The sequence below is a fragment of the Coenobita brevimanus genome, chromosome 40 (genome assembly GCF_032717465.1).
Source record: "Coenobita brevimanus isolate Jiangsu-jjx chromosome 40, ASM3271746v2, whole genome shotgun sequence".
Taxonomy (NCBI): domain Eukaryota; kingdom Metazoa; phylum Arthropoda; class Malacostraca; order Decapoda; family Coenobitidae; genus Coenobita; species Coenobita brevimanus.
In genome coordinates, this window is record NC_136993.1 from 59,055,915 (window position 1) to 59,071,111 (window position 15,197).

Here is a 15,197-nt window from a genome sequence, read left to right on the forward strand (position 1 = left end):
AAATTTGAAAAAATGGTGCCAGGGCTGGCCACTGGGCCCTGACAATTTCCAGACCCACTGCCACTGAGCGGTTTCAATCCCCCACCAGCCCAGGGCCATTGACCGATTTTTATGAAGAACAACAAGCTTTCAGGGTTTATGGATATCTACCTTATGATTTTTTTTAAGAATGATTGTTGCAAAATTGTGACCTGTAGAGTGCAGACAAACAAACAAACAGACAGATGAAACTGCCATAGGCAGTGCATTTGCCAGATGGATTGAATTGGAATTTAGATAAAGACCTGGAATGGAATGGAAGATGATAGCGGGTTTGCGGGAGATCCAAAGAGAACTGACAGAGATACGAATTTTTGAAAATTTGCCCCATGTTGTGCTTCCTGGTCTGTCTGTCTGTCTGTCTGTCTGTCTCTCTCTCTCTCTCCAGTATTACGTGCTTTCCTCTTGAGATCACTACAGGTCTTATGGCAGAAATTCTTAATACAGTACGGGATTGCAATGGATCACTACATAGTCCTGCCAAAATCCATTATAGTTCTGGCAGGGACTCCATAATCCTATGTAGGATCTTTTTTTTAAATCCCTACCCAGCCCAGGGCTTTCGATCAATTGTGATGAAAAACAATAGGCTTCCAAGGTTTATGGACATCTACCTTCTGATTTTTTTTTTTTCTCAGAACGATTGGTACAAAATTTTGACCTGTACAGTAGAGTGAAGACAAACAAACAGACAAGCATACAGAACTGACCAACATGCTTGTCGAATCAAACAGCTCCAATAACCTCTCGATGGCCGCCGGCGTCAAATGACGTTTAGCCGATAAATAACCACAGGCGTCGTTTGAGCGTGGCTTATAAAAAACTGCAAAAATTTATGGGAAGTGAACGAACGTTCTGAACGTCTTCAAACTGACCTACACTACACTCCCATACACCTCGTCAAGCAGTTCAAAGCCTGCTGCTGTGATGAGTGGATTCTCGAATTTTTCGCGCCTGGCCATGCCTAAACAAGCCCAGCTACACCCGTTATCTCATCCCAGATAGAAAATATCATCTTTGTCCTCTCTTGCACAACATACACAACCACCTGTTTACGATTATGAAGTAATACAGACACAAACAAAAAAGACATGATAAGTGAAAAACACATTTTTGTCTTGGTATCTTTACCTATTTGCACCGGTTTGTTGTACTGGTATGGATCATTCGATGCAGTGCGACTTGTAGAAAACTGAAAACTTTCGGGAAGTGAAAGAACATCTGGGACATGAGACTGACCTTCATGCTCTCACACATCATGTCACTGTCAGTTCGCCACCTGCTGCTGTGATGAGTGGATGTACAATATTTTCTCTCGTGGCCATGCCTAAACGCACATAGTTACACCCATTATCTCGCCCCAGACAGCAAATATCATCTTTTTCCTCCCTTGCAAGACACATACAACCACCTTGTTTATGATTAAAAATAAACACAGGCATAAACAAAAAAGACATGAAAATAAAAGAAAAATTCATTTTTGGTATCTTTACCTATTTGCTTTGGTTTGTTGCACTGTTTTGAATAATATTACATAGTCTTTGCCTTTTACAAGCATAACTTGATACTGATGTGTGTTCATGTGATGTTTTCGTGGGTGAAAAGAACTTCCTTCCCTTCCTACTAATCAGCTCGTGCGAGGTGCGAATGGCAGGTCGTCTCGTAATTCTAACAGTGTAAAGTGTTGTGAAACATCCAGCTGTACCCTTTTTCCTTACCCAGGCAGAGAATATCCTACTTTTCCACACTCACGACTGACAGGCAGCAACATAAATTGCGAAAATAACAAGGTAAAATGATAGAGAAACGTGAACCTGTTATTATGGAAAAAATGTTTTCCCCCATACGTAAACGTATTTATTTCTTCTTTGTATCTGTATTCGTAATAATTATACTTATTCGTAGTTTTGACACTGCATTACGATTCTATTTTTAGCCAGGCACGTGGCGTGGGAGCGGCAAGTTGCGACTCAACTTCCTATTGCTAATAGGATTTGACCCTCCACTTCCATCTCCCGTGAGAGAGCCTAGCTTTTGGGGACGGGCAATTTTCGCATTTAGAACTGAAAATTCAACCCTTTCCCTCCCTTTTCCAAGCATGGGCACAACGATAACGTAACAAATAACTCGACACTACCATAAACATATTTTTTATCAAAAGGGTGAAAAAATATTCATAATATTTTTTTTTTTGAGCCAACCCTAAAAAATTATGTACTGAAATCATTCAATATCATCATATTAATATATGCACATTTCAGCACCATTCAGATTGTTTTGGGGGTTTAAAAAATGATAACAACACGTGCGATGTTCCAGTGCAGTAGCACCTCGGCAGCGAATATCGGTTGTCGATATTTCTGCAACTTTCGCGCTCCATTGCAAGCCACTGAATGAGAATGGGTCTAGGAAGTTGAAATTTGCACTGTTAGTTGTGTCTGAATTTTTCTTCCATATGGCAAGAAAAAAATTCAATTTCTGAACCTTCTGAAAATGGCCCTGGCATCGGCCTGGAGTGCACAGAAAATGCTGGACCTACGACCATGGAAGGGATAAACAACAGACATGGAACTGACCAACATGCTTGACGAATTGAAAGATTCCGGCATGCAACAAACAAAACAGGTGTGAAAACATTCTCTCCTTACTGGGGAGAATAACTTTATTACTTGCAACATGTTTTTTTTAATTATCTTCTTATACACACATCCAAACTTATATCTGTCCAATGAACCCTAGGCGGCTGTTGCCTGTCTGAGGTCGGCGGATCGAACCATGGCTGAATTACAACAATATCAACCTTGTATTGTACATCTTACTCATCTACAATCCACAATAGTTTCATAAGCAAGCAATGATACAGGCAAATTCTACACTTTTCCATGTCTCACCATATATATATATATATATATATATATATATATATATATATATATATATATATATATATATATATATATATAGATAGATAGATAGATAGATAGATAGATATAGATAGATAGATATAGATATAGATATAGATATATACAGTAAGCCCTCTCTAATTCGAACTCGAATAATTCAGAAATTGGTTAATTCGGATCTTTTTTGACCACCAGGCAAATAATTTTAATTTGGATATACTGTAATTCGAATTAAGCAAGACAAGTCCGAAAAGGGTTCCAGTGATAAGTGGACGTGAACAGTTTTTGTAGTGATAAGTGTAGTAATAAATGTAATTTTTAAGAACTGTACAGTAACTTCGGTACAGTTAAACTTACTGTACTCTACTACTGTGTTGCAAGACTTCATTATGAAGGTTTGACACTATTTTATTTATTGTATTGCGCAATCTTAGATTATAAAGTAATAATATACTGTACTGTTCAATGTTTTTGTGTAAAAGCCATGTCTTAGCGAGTGTGGGTGTGATTTGGGGATAGGGCATTGATGAGCTCCAATAATTCGGATTTTTGGATAATTCAACATAGGGTTTCCCCCAATTAATCCAAATTATAGAGGGCTTACTATATATATATATATATATATATATATATATATATATATATATATATATATATATATATATATATATATATATATATGTACTGTATATTTATCCCTGGACTGCTAAACATTGATTTTTGTAACAAAATCAATAATCATGGTTATATTATACCCGAGTTTGGAAAAAAAAAAAAAAAAGTAAATATGCAAAGGTTGCTGGTTCTTTGAAAGCAGTGATAAGAAACAGGGAAGTGAGCATGGAAGTGAAAAAGTTACTACATGACATTATTGTGATACCAACTCTAACGTACGGAAGTGAAGCTTGGACGTTGTTGGAAGGACACAAGTCAAGAGTGAGAGCAGTGGAAATGAGTTATTTAAGAGGAGCCTGTGGAGTCACATGGAGAGACAGGCTGACGAATGAGAATATAAAGGAGCGTTGTGGTGTGGATGTGAATGTGATAGGAAGCGTTATGAGGAACACACTGAGGTGGTTTGGCCATGTGGAGAGGATGGAAGGTGAAAGACTGATGAAGAGAGTGTATGTGAGTGAGGTGGAGGGGGAAAGAGGGAGGAGGAGGCCGAGGATGAGATGAAGGGTTGGGGTGGAGAGGTATATGAGAGAGGGGGGTGTGAGTTGGGAGCAGGGCAGTGAAATGGCGGGGGACAGGGCGACTTGGAGGCGATTTGTTTGTGGCCACCCCAAACGGGATTGAGGCGTCTGGCAATAGATAGACAGATAGATTAAATCTATCACTTAGACACTAAATTTAAAGCACCTTAATATTACCTAAACTGTTAGTAACTCTTAATTACTATAAATGAGGTATTTCAGGGAAATTTACAAAAAAAAATCCAACACTTTAAAATTGTCACCAAATTTTTTGAAAAATTCCCCTCCCCCCCCAAAAAAAAAAAAATGCTCCACCAAATTACCCCAAACTTCCCCAAACCACTCCAAGCACTTCTGGCTCATCTCCAAGGGGGTTATTAGCACCAAACCCATGTATAATATACCCAAGTATGTCACTGGTCGGTTATCACTAAACTCGGGTACACTATACGCGAACCCATCAGTATGTACAATTACCAGCCAGGCAGCAGCGCGATGTGACCTACCTCCTTGAGCACTCGGGGAACCCTGAGGGTACTGATGGTCCCAGCACACTGGCTTGGCGGGATCACTGTCAAGCAAATGACGTCATAGGCGTCAGGTTTATTATACCCAAGTTTAGTACACCAGAGTTATATATATATATATATATATATATATATATATATATATATATATATATATATATATATATATATATATATGTGTGTGTGTGTGTGTGTGTGTGTGTGTGTGTACACATTTCCATAAACGTATGAAACACAGTGGGTTTCACATTCTCGCTGAAATAAGTTATTCCACTACTAAATACCAGGGAATTCTTGGAACGATTCTATCCTGTTGTTACTGATTATCAGACACGACCTTATCATTTCCATATTGCACTATACTATTCCATACCACAGCATCATTCCATGCCACAGATATCACCCTCTCAAATCACACCACAACAAGGAAAAAACTGAAGGGCCATAAAGCTCCCACATTTAGTACTTTTACAGTTTTTTATCATTGCTATGAAAATCAAAATGCCCGGTATGATATTTTTATTTAATCTCACTTATCCCCTTCAGTATGGGGCAGCATTTAGAATGTTAAAATTCGAAGACCCGATGAATTAGTATCACAATGACTAACTACTCTTCTCTAACCTCAGACTATTCTATGTCACAGAGGCTACTGCAAGAACTACAATGCACTCAGAGAGTGCATGTCTCCGTCAATGCCATTGCTGGCTACGGCATCGGATCCGAATCAAGATCCGCCTCAAAATTTAATCAATTCTTTCCTGGCCCATGGCCCACCATTCTACAAAATGTCATTTAAATTCATTGATAACTTTTGGAGATATCACGTGGACAATCAAAAGACACACATAGGTGTGTCTTCTCCAACCTTCTCCAACTTCGCTAGTGGAGGTAATAACAATAAGGCGCCATCCTTCACACCGAGTTCTGTTGGATTAGGATCATACACACTTCAACAAACTGTAATTTGTCTCCATTAGTCACACTTCAACTGACACTCTTAAAGTATTTTGCATTCTTCACGCCCTATATAATGTGTAAAGTACAGGTACCTGTAATTTTAACGCCAATATTTTTTTTGTCACCCACCTTTTCAAAGGTACAAATAGCTGTTAAACATATTAGCTGTGGAAAAATAGTTTGCATAAGTGAAAACCTCCGTGGTCCACATGTGCACGAAAGTTCCGTTTTATCTTCACTTACCCTCCCTATTTTCCAATCGGAACAATTAAGCTACGTCATTCAATCCTCCCGAAGAAAGTTAAAAAAAAAAATAACCTCTTAAGTTTTAGGTAATTAGGTTCAGAGTTGAAGCTTGGCCATCTGACCTGGCTCTGTGTAAGATCATTTTCCTTTGTTTCAGGAAGAGGACAGTTTTCATTGTACTACACTGGAACAACAAATAGCACCATGCTTCAACAGCTGCAAAGGATCAAACACTCATAAATCATTCCACCAATACAAGAGGATATTCGTGACGTTTCTTTGTACTCTAGGGCCTGGACAACACTAGGGATTTATAAAGTGTGTACATAAGTAAGACATATCGTAGCAAGAAGTGCACAAGGCCAAGATGGTAACTGTTTTTCATGGAAAACATGTGAATAAGCTAAAAGAATTCACTATATTTGTCAGACCCCCAAAACGCACGACTAAACTAAACTCAGATATTCATTCCGAAAGAAGGGAGACCTAATAATTCCGGGAAGAGATCGACAGCGTGGGAAAAGGAAATAGTTCGCTGTTTTGACGGTAGGCACTAGTTCTGTGCAGTCTCGTGAATGATTCTGACACGTGGCATCGTTCTGAGAGGGTCGAGTCCATGTTTCTGGCGCTTTTTTTTTTTGTTTTTCACGTGTCTTATGTGATTATTTAACTTAAGTCATTATGGCAGATTAGAATGAACAAAAAGTGTGCATTATTATTATGATGATGATGATAATGATAATGATGATGATTATTATTATTGCTATCGAACACCACGACTGAAGCAGTGACATTGGCTAAGCAACCTCTCAAGGAGCAGCCAGTGAAGAAGAAGAAAAAAAAAAAAAAATTTAGTCTACAAATGATAAGCGCGTTTTAAGAAACGCAACATACCAGTCCAAGACTTTCCACTCCCTGGCCGTCTTTTGACCTCTCCAACAGGTGAAAACACCGAGAAAATACAGGCACTCTTGGAAGATCGTCAAAGCATTATTGACAACCTAGTGGAGGCCAGCGGATTTTGACACAATTCTTGGAATGCACCGAGTTTCAGCAAAATTCGCCCCCCGTCTTCTAATGGATGATCAAAAAGCTAGTTGTGTGAACGTGTGTCGGGATTTAAAAGAACAGTTGAGAAAGGACCCAGAATTTCTTTCTAATGCCATTACGGGTGACAACACCTTGGTTTATGAGTATGACCCAGAAACCAAGTAGCAGTCCAGTCAGTGGAAGTCAACATCTCCACGACCAAAAATAGTGCGTCAGGTCAAGTTCAACATAAAGGCAATGTTGATCATGTTTTTTTTGACATTGAGGGAGTTTTTCATAAAGAATTTGTTACCCTTGGACAGACTGTGAACCAGCAATTGTACATTACAGTGCTGAGGTGTCTATGAGCAAGCATCAGTCACAAATGTCCAGAGAGGTGGCACCCAGAAATGACTGTAGCATCACAGTCATGTTCCATCACTCACTGCGTTATCCGTTCAGCATGTTAGGCCCAAACAATATTGTTGGTGCTCCGTATTCCCCATACTCACCAAATTTCTCTCTGTGTCTTTCTTTTTTTCCCACGATTATTTAAGAACTGAAGTACAGATTTGACAACTTACAAGAAAATAAGGAAAAATGCAGGAATCTCTGGACAACGTAACAAAGGGCGACAACAGGAAGTGTTTCCAGGAATGGGAAAAGAGTTGGGACATGTTAATAGCATTTCAAGGGGAGTACTTCGAAGAGAACTAACAAAGATTTGTGGTAAGTTTTGTAATTAAGTTTTGGTTACAATTCCTGGAATTTGGGGGTCGACCTCGTAAGTTGTGTCATTACTTGGGTTGGATCAGAGATAAGAGAGGAGGAGAGCCAGCATCACTTAATATGATGGCACTCGCTTCTACAACTGCACTTAATGAGAGAGAGAGAGAGAGAGAGAGAGAGATTAATTCGGCAAGCTAGACCTTGATCGATAGTACAGCCCCGCTAGGTGACGGGAGAGCGCTACTTCTCCCAGCATGGCAGCTACCCGGGCAAAGAGCGAACACTCGACCCTTCGGCCTTGCGTCAGGCTCTCTACTACAGAGCCACCCTGCCCCGAAAGTGAGAGAGAGAGAGAGAGAGAGAGACAGACAGACAGACAGACAGATGTTTTCCTTACTGTAAGATGCCAGAGGTATACAAGCTGAAAAATTATCCACTTTTGTTTTATGTTCATTAACTTGCCATTTTAGCCTCCTTTTTTTTACATGTTTGCAATATATATATATATATATATATATATATATATATATATATATATATATATATATATATATATATATATATATATATATATATATATATATATATATATATATATATATATAGAGAGAGAGAGAGAGAGAGAGAGAGAGAGAGAGAGAGAGAGAGAGGTAGATATACAGATATAGATATAGAAATAGATAGTTAGATATAGATATAGATAGATAGATAGATCTTCATATGACAGATCTAGTGTTACAGTGTGACAGTGTTGACAAAATTGGTTGCTAGCGAAGCAGGTTAAACAAAAGACACTCCTGTTTATTTTCAGTGATTTGGAGACAAAGGTGTTTTTTGCCAGCAAGTGACAGTGATAACAAGGTATGGAGAAATGGAAGCTGTGGAAGTAAAACCATTGATGAGGAGTAAAAATGTATCAGTGTATTACGAATCGAAATGCAGATAATGTATACTGCATCCCCCCACCACATTTTAAACTAGCTGACAAATTAGTTTTATTCATTTAGACACATATGCTGACCATAATGTGGATCATCTTGCCTGAAGTAATTTCAAAAGCTTAAATGATGTGGGAATGGACATGTAACCCATTTCACTGGGCACAGTGTTGAGTACTTCTACATTTCACTTTCTCATACACTAGTGAGCCTTAAGATGATGGGCAAGATAATATATACATATATGTGTATATTATGTAATCATAATTTTTGTGCAAGAAAGAAGGAACCAAAGGCCAGGAGCCTGCAAACCGTTTCCTCCAAGAAAAACAAAACAACACAAAGACAATAAAAAATAGAGGCAAATTCAAGATCCGTTCATTTCGAGATGCCTGGACACACTGCATTTGAAAGACTGGAGATCACAGGAAGTAGGAAATACAGACAGAGGGAGACTGTTCCGGAGCTGACCTGTTGCATAAATGAAAGACTGGGAGTAATGGTTAACTCTTGCATTAAAGAGTTGGATAGAAAAGGGATGGGAGTTTGTTGCTAAACGGGTGCTGTGCACCCATCGTAGAGGTGGAGGGAAGCAAGCAGACAGTTCAAAGGAGCAGTGACCACTGAAGCAGCAATAGGAAAGAGATAAAGATGCAACAGTGCGGCGAAGAGACAGAGGTTGAAGGAAGCCAGTAAAGTGAGGAGAGTTAATGAGACGAAAAGTTTTTTACTCCACCCTATTGAGAAAAGCTGTATGTGGGGAGTCTCCCCACTGATGAGAGTATTACTCCGTACAGGGGCGAATTAAACCCGTTACAAAGTCAACAACTGTGCAGGAGTAAAGAAGGCACAGAGTCAGCTTAGCTCACACAATCTCTTTGAAGCAGATTTTACAAGAGATGCAATATGATCTTTCCAAGATAAGTCCCGAGTGAATGAAACCCCAAGCATGTTCAAGGATGATGCAGGATTGAACTGGATATTATTAAACATTAGTGGGTACTCCAGAGGAAGATTTTGACAGGATGATTGGTGTAAAAACTGAGTCTTTGATGCTTTAAAAATAACAAGAATATTTTTACCCCAGTCAGAGATACGAGCCAAATCAGACATTAGGTGTGCCATAGCCTCATCCCTTGTTTGTTGAAGTAACTGCTGAGATGGACGTTGCGAGAACCTATGGAAAGGTGAAGGGTGGCATCATCAGCGTATGAGTGGATAGGGTTAGATGTACAGCTTAGAGGGTCATTGATGAATATGAGGAAGAGAGTTGGTGATAGGACGGAGCTCTGAGGAACACCAATGTTGATAGATCTAGAAGAGGAACAATGGCCGTCTACAACAGCCGCTATAGAACGACCAGATCGGAAGCTACAGATGAAGACATGGATAGAAGGATAGAAACGTAAGAGGGCAGATTGGAAATTATAGGTTTATGCCAGACTCGATTGAAAGCCTTTGAGATGTCAAGTGCAATGGCAAAGCTTTTGCCGAAGTCCCGAAAGGAGGATGACCAGGAGTCTGAAAGGTGAGAAGATCGCCAGTGGAGCGTCCCTGATGGAACCCATACTGACGATCAGAAAGAATGGTGTGATAGGAAAGATGCTTTAAGATTTTTCTGTTAAGAACTGACTCGAAAACTTTTGAAACGTTTTCTTAAAGCAAATGGACGATAGTGAGAGGGTTGAGAATGGTCACCCTTCTTTGGGAATGGCTGAATGAGAGCAAATTTCCAGGAAGAAGGAAAGGCACAAGTTGAAAGGCAAAGGTGAAAGAGTTTACCTAGGCAGGGTGTAAGCACTGAAGCACAGTTCTTGAGGACAACAGGAGGCACTCCATCAGGCTCATATGCCTTGTTAGTATTAAGGCCAATGATGGCAGAAAATACATCGGCCAAAGAAATTTTAATGTCAGCCATTGGGAAGTCAGGGAGGAGAAGTGATGGAGGAACAACAGCAGAATCGTCTAAGGTGGAATTGGAGGAGAAAGTGTGAGCGAAGAGATTTGCTTTATCAGTAGAAGAAATGGCTACAGAGCTATGCCAGAAGGAGAGAGAAGAATTAGAGTCGGAGAGTTGTGAGCATTTAGTACGGATGAAATTATTTTTACCAGAGAGAAGAATTGACTTAGCATGATTCTGGGAAAAGCATAAAGAAGATGTGATTCAGGGGTGGGTTGGCTCTGATACCTTTTATAGGCCCTCTCCTTGTTGTGGACAGCATTAGAACAAGCACGATTAAACCAAGGCTTTCTTGCATTAGTCAAAGGATATGAGAAGGGAATGAATGCTTCCATGCTCGAGAGAATAACCTCCGTAATGCGCAAAACGCAGATGGCACCCGGTCATGGTAGCAATAATCAGTCCAGAGAAAATCAAAGAAGCACTGCCTGAGGGCCTCTCTATCTGCAGCTCCAAAGTGCCACAGTCGAAGTTTCTTTGGGGGGGGGGGGGTCCACAGGCAGTACCTGAGCGATAGGACAGGTCAAGGTAATAAGGTTGAGATCGGAGGAGCCCAACGAAGAAGAAAGATTAACTGCATAAGCAGAAGGATTAGTTGTAAGGAAGAGGTCAAGTATGTTGGAGCTCTCTCCAAGGCAGTCAGGGATATGGGTAGGGTGCTGTACAAAATGCTCTAGGTCATTAAAGATAGAAAAGATGTAGGCTTATTCACCACGTGGATCAGTGAAAGGAGAGGAGAGCGAAAGGTGGTGGTGAACACTGAAATCTCCTAGAATGGAGATTTCAGAGAAAGGAGAAATGGGTAGAATGTGTATCATCGTAGAAGTAAAATAGTCGAAGAATTTTTCATAGCCAGTAGAATAAGGAGAGAAGTAAACAGTGCAGATATATTTAGTCAGAGAATGACAGGAAAGCCGAAGCCAGAGAGTAGAGAATTCAGAAGAATCAAGTTCAGGAACACGAGAGCAAGATAAGTCGTTGCGTACATATTCACAACAGCCATGTTTAGCTTTGAAATGAGTATAGAGAAAGTAGGAGGAAACAGAAAGGGGTTAGCTGCCAGTTGCCTCAGACATCTGAGTCTCTGTCAGGAAGAGAAGGTGAGGTTTAGAGGAGGAGAGGTGTTGTTCGACAGAGAGAAAATCAGGAAAGGCAGCGAATGTTTCGGAAATGAATAAGTGAGTCAGACAGTGGTTCCAGACATCTCGCTGAGTCGTCACCGGGAGAGGGGCGGATGGGAATATTTATGGTCCCCCCCCGGGGACTCCTAGACCTGGTTATTGTGTGCCTTTTTTTTTTTTTTTTTTTTTTTTTTTTTTGGAAAAGGAAGTGTAGTGTGTACTGTGCATGTAGTTTGGTGATGACAGGTAGAGAAACTTGTATTGGAGAGCATGCTGGCCTACTTCTGTGTTACTGAAACACTAAAATAGTTCAGCAAAGGGGGATGGTCAGGAACTAGTCCCGAGGGTTAATGAAACTGGAGCTCCAGCTCTCCCTGCCATCAGCTTTTCATCAACCATGGGAGTACTGCCCTGCTCTGCTAGTGCTACAGTCTACTATTTACCAATATATATATATATATATATATATATATATATATATATATATATATATATATATATATATATAGAGAGAGAGAGAGAGAGAGAGAGAGAGAGAGAGAGAGAGACTGATATAGATATAGATATATATATATATATATATATATATATATATATATATATATATATATATATATACACACAGTAACACTCATGCGTGGCCAAAAGCATTCGAGTGATCCAGGGCAGCTGGGGGACTTTGACTGTTCAGTGAGGAGGCAGACGTACAGCCTTTTTTGCACAGCTGGTGGGTTGCAATCAATTACCCGCTCATGGCCAGAGGGGCCAGACAGCTGCCCAACCAGTGATGTCCGAAATTTTATGTTCAGATACAGAAAAAATTTGGATACAGAAATAATAGATCGAAGGCGTAATGTTCGAATATGGAGCGTGTCCAGATAAGGAACATCCGACTAATTGAGTGATTACTTATTCAGCAATCCCTCCAAAATCCAATGTAACAAAGCCAAAGGCGTTTTCAGAACTTGGGTTTCTCTGGGACTCGGGAAAATGTCTCCTGAACTGGTACTTATGGACCTTAACCCAGCCTAACTCAGAACACCACCAACCTAACTCCCTACTGGACATGCATAGCATCTATTTAAGACCCTATTCACACAATAAAGGGACAGAAAGCATGAAATAAATGAAAAGGAACCAGAGAATGAGGATTTTGAGGTGAGTATAGAAAATACTTAGCAGTATCCAGGGTACTTACAACACGTCTGTGGCCGTTGCAAAGAATAACCTGCCTCCTCTCAGTCTCTGTCAGTACGGAGGTGCACCTGAAGCACGTACAGTAATCCAGTGTTGAACTCCACTTAATCCTTTGCACTCTGAATTCTAATTTCTTAACACTGCGCATTCTTTTCTTACTTGCGCTGCACTTGAAACTCACCAGTGTTGCACTTTGCACTTAAGTCTTTGCACCCTGAATTCTAATTTCTTAACACTGCACATTCTTACTTGCTCTGCACTTGAAACTCACCAATGTTGCACTCTGCAAAGCCTCTGCACTATGAATACTAATTTCTTAACACTGCACATTCTTTTCTCACTTGCTCTACACTTGAAACTCACCAGTATACAGTAGCACTCTGCACTTTATCTTTTGCACTTTGAATTCTAATTTTGTAACACTGCATATTCTGTTCTTAACAATACACAACACTGTAAATTCCCGTATGGCCTAGTGGCGAGTTTTTGCTGTTTATTCACTGTCAGAGTCTGCGAGTAGGTGTTGCAGGCAGCTGAGGGGCACATCACTGGGACATGATGATGGACTACCCACTACAGACGACTCTGAAGATAGACACAAACTCACATCCAGTGGCGAGTCCACCGTTGTCGATGTGATGGGCTGTGGCATGGATGGAGGTGGAAGGCCTGTCTTGGGAAGGCAGTGGTGTGGAGCCAGGGCTGGGCATGGAGGGGGTCACGGACTTGAAGAAACTGTCAATAGTTGACTGATGTAAGGAACATTGATTCTGACGAGTGATGATGCGCTGCCTGAAAGTGCACACTTCCTCCACAAGTCCCAGGGGCCCCATCTCCCGGTCACAGTCCGGGTGTTCAAGGTAGTCCAGAATGAACTTGACAAGCTCCCAGAGTGCTCTCAGCTTAGGGATGGCTGGAGCTGTGGCACGCTAAGAGGAGTCCTCATCATCCTCATTGTTCTCATCGGAATCTTGAAGCTGGGTACTGCAACTGAAGATGCGATCTCGATATCATTCATGATCTGATACCTAGGATCGCCCTCGTCATCATCCAACCACTCACGCACTTCGTCCATGTCTATCTCATCGCCAGCCGCACGAAGACACGCATGGAAGTCATCCACGTCAAAACCTAGAAAGTTGTGCACCACATAGCCTCCAAGAAGCAGATGAGACCAACCACTTTCCAGAGGCTTGACAGAGACTTCCCTCCATGCACTAGCGCATTTGTAGATGGCTGACTTCAGGTTGTAGTGGCGAAAGTTTTCCACAGTCTGCTGGCTTTATGTGTCTTGTCCTTCCCTGCGCTAGTCCTCCCCCTCAAGAACAACCATCACCTCATCCACGAACTTCCGACGGTACAGCCTCATCATTGCCATGACCACTCCTTGGTCCATTGTTGGATGAGAGCAGACATATTAGGTGGCAAAAAGTAGCACCTAATGCGGCCATTCTCAGGCACTAACTGACTGTCAGATGGATGCGCAAGTGCATTGTCCAAGAGAAGGAGAGCCTTTGCATGGTCATGCGGGATTCCCAGTGTGTTTGTCTGATAATAGATGACCTCCTTGACGAAGTTGCAGTGAAACCAGTTTTTGAAGATGTTGGCTGTGAACCAAGCCTTCACAGAATGGTACCACATGACAGCAAGGACATCCATCATCCCACAAGGGCACCAAGGCTGCTTTGCATGGCCAACAATGATGGGCCTGAGCCGGTGCATGCCGTTAGCATTGGCGCAACACAAAGCAGATATCCACTGCTTGGAGAGCTTGTGGCAAGGTACATAGTGCTCCGTCTCCTCTGCCAGAGTGTTCATTGGCAATGAGTGATAGAATAGACCAGCTTTGTCAGCGTTGCAGACTTGACCGAGAATGAGGCCCTCCCTGTCAATCAAGCCTTTCACCTTCAGCCCAAACTCCTCTACTCCCTACTCTTTGGCATCCAAAGCTTCTCCATGGGCCTTGCAGCTGGTAAGTCCATGCTGTAACTTGAAAGCGAAGAGCCAACCCTTGGATGCCTTGAAGTCTGAGTGTTGTGTAACCCTGTGAACTTCTCGGGAGCAGCCCTCAACTCCGTACCATGCACCAGCACACCAGCAGCACGATGTTGACCACACTAAATCAGTGTGGAGCGGTCAATTTCTGCCAACTTGGGAGAGTACATAATCTTCCTCTGCACATTGCGTTTGATCTTCAATTCAAAGTCAGCAGTATAATGGGTGAGTTTGTCCAGGGATTTCTTGATATCAAACAAGGTAGAGCAGACCAGGTTGAAATCTTGAAGGATGCAGGACGTCGACCATCCCGCATCTACCTTGTCCACTATCTCCCTCTTCTCCAGAGTCAGAACC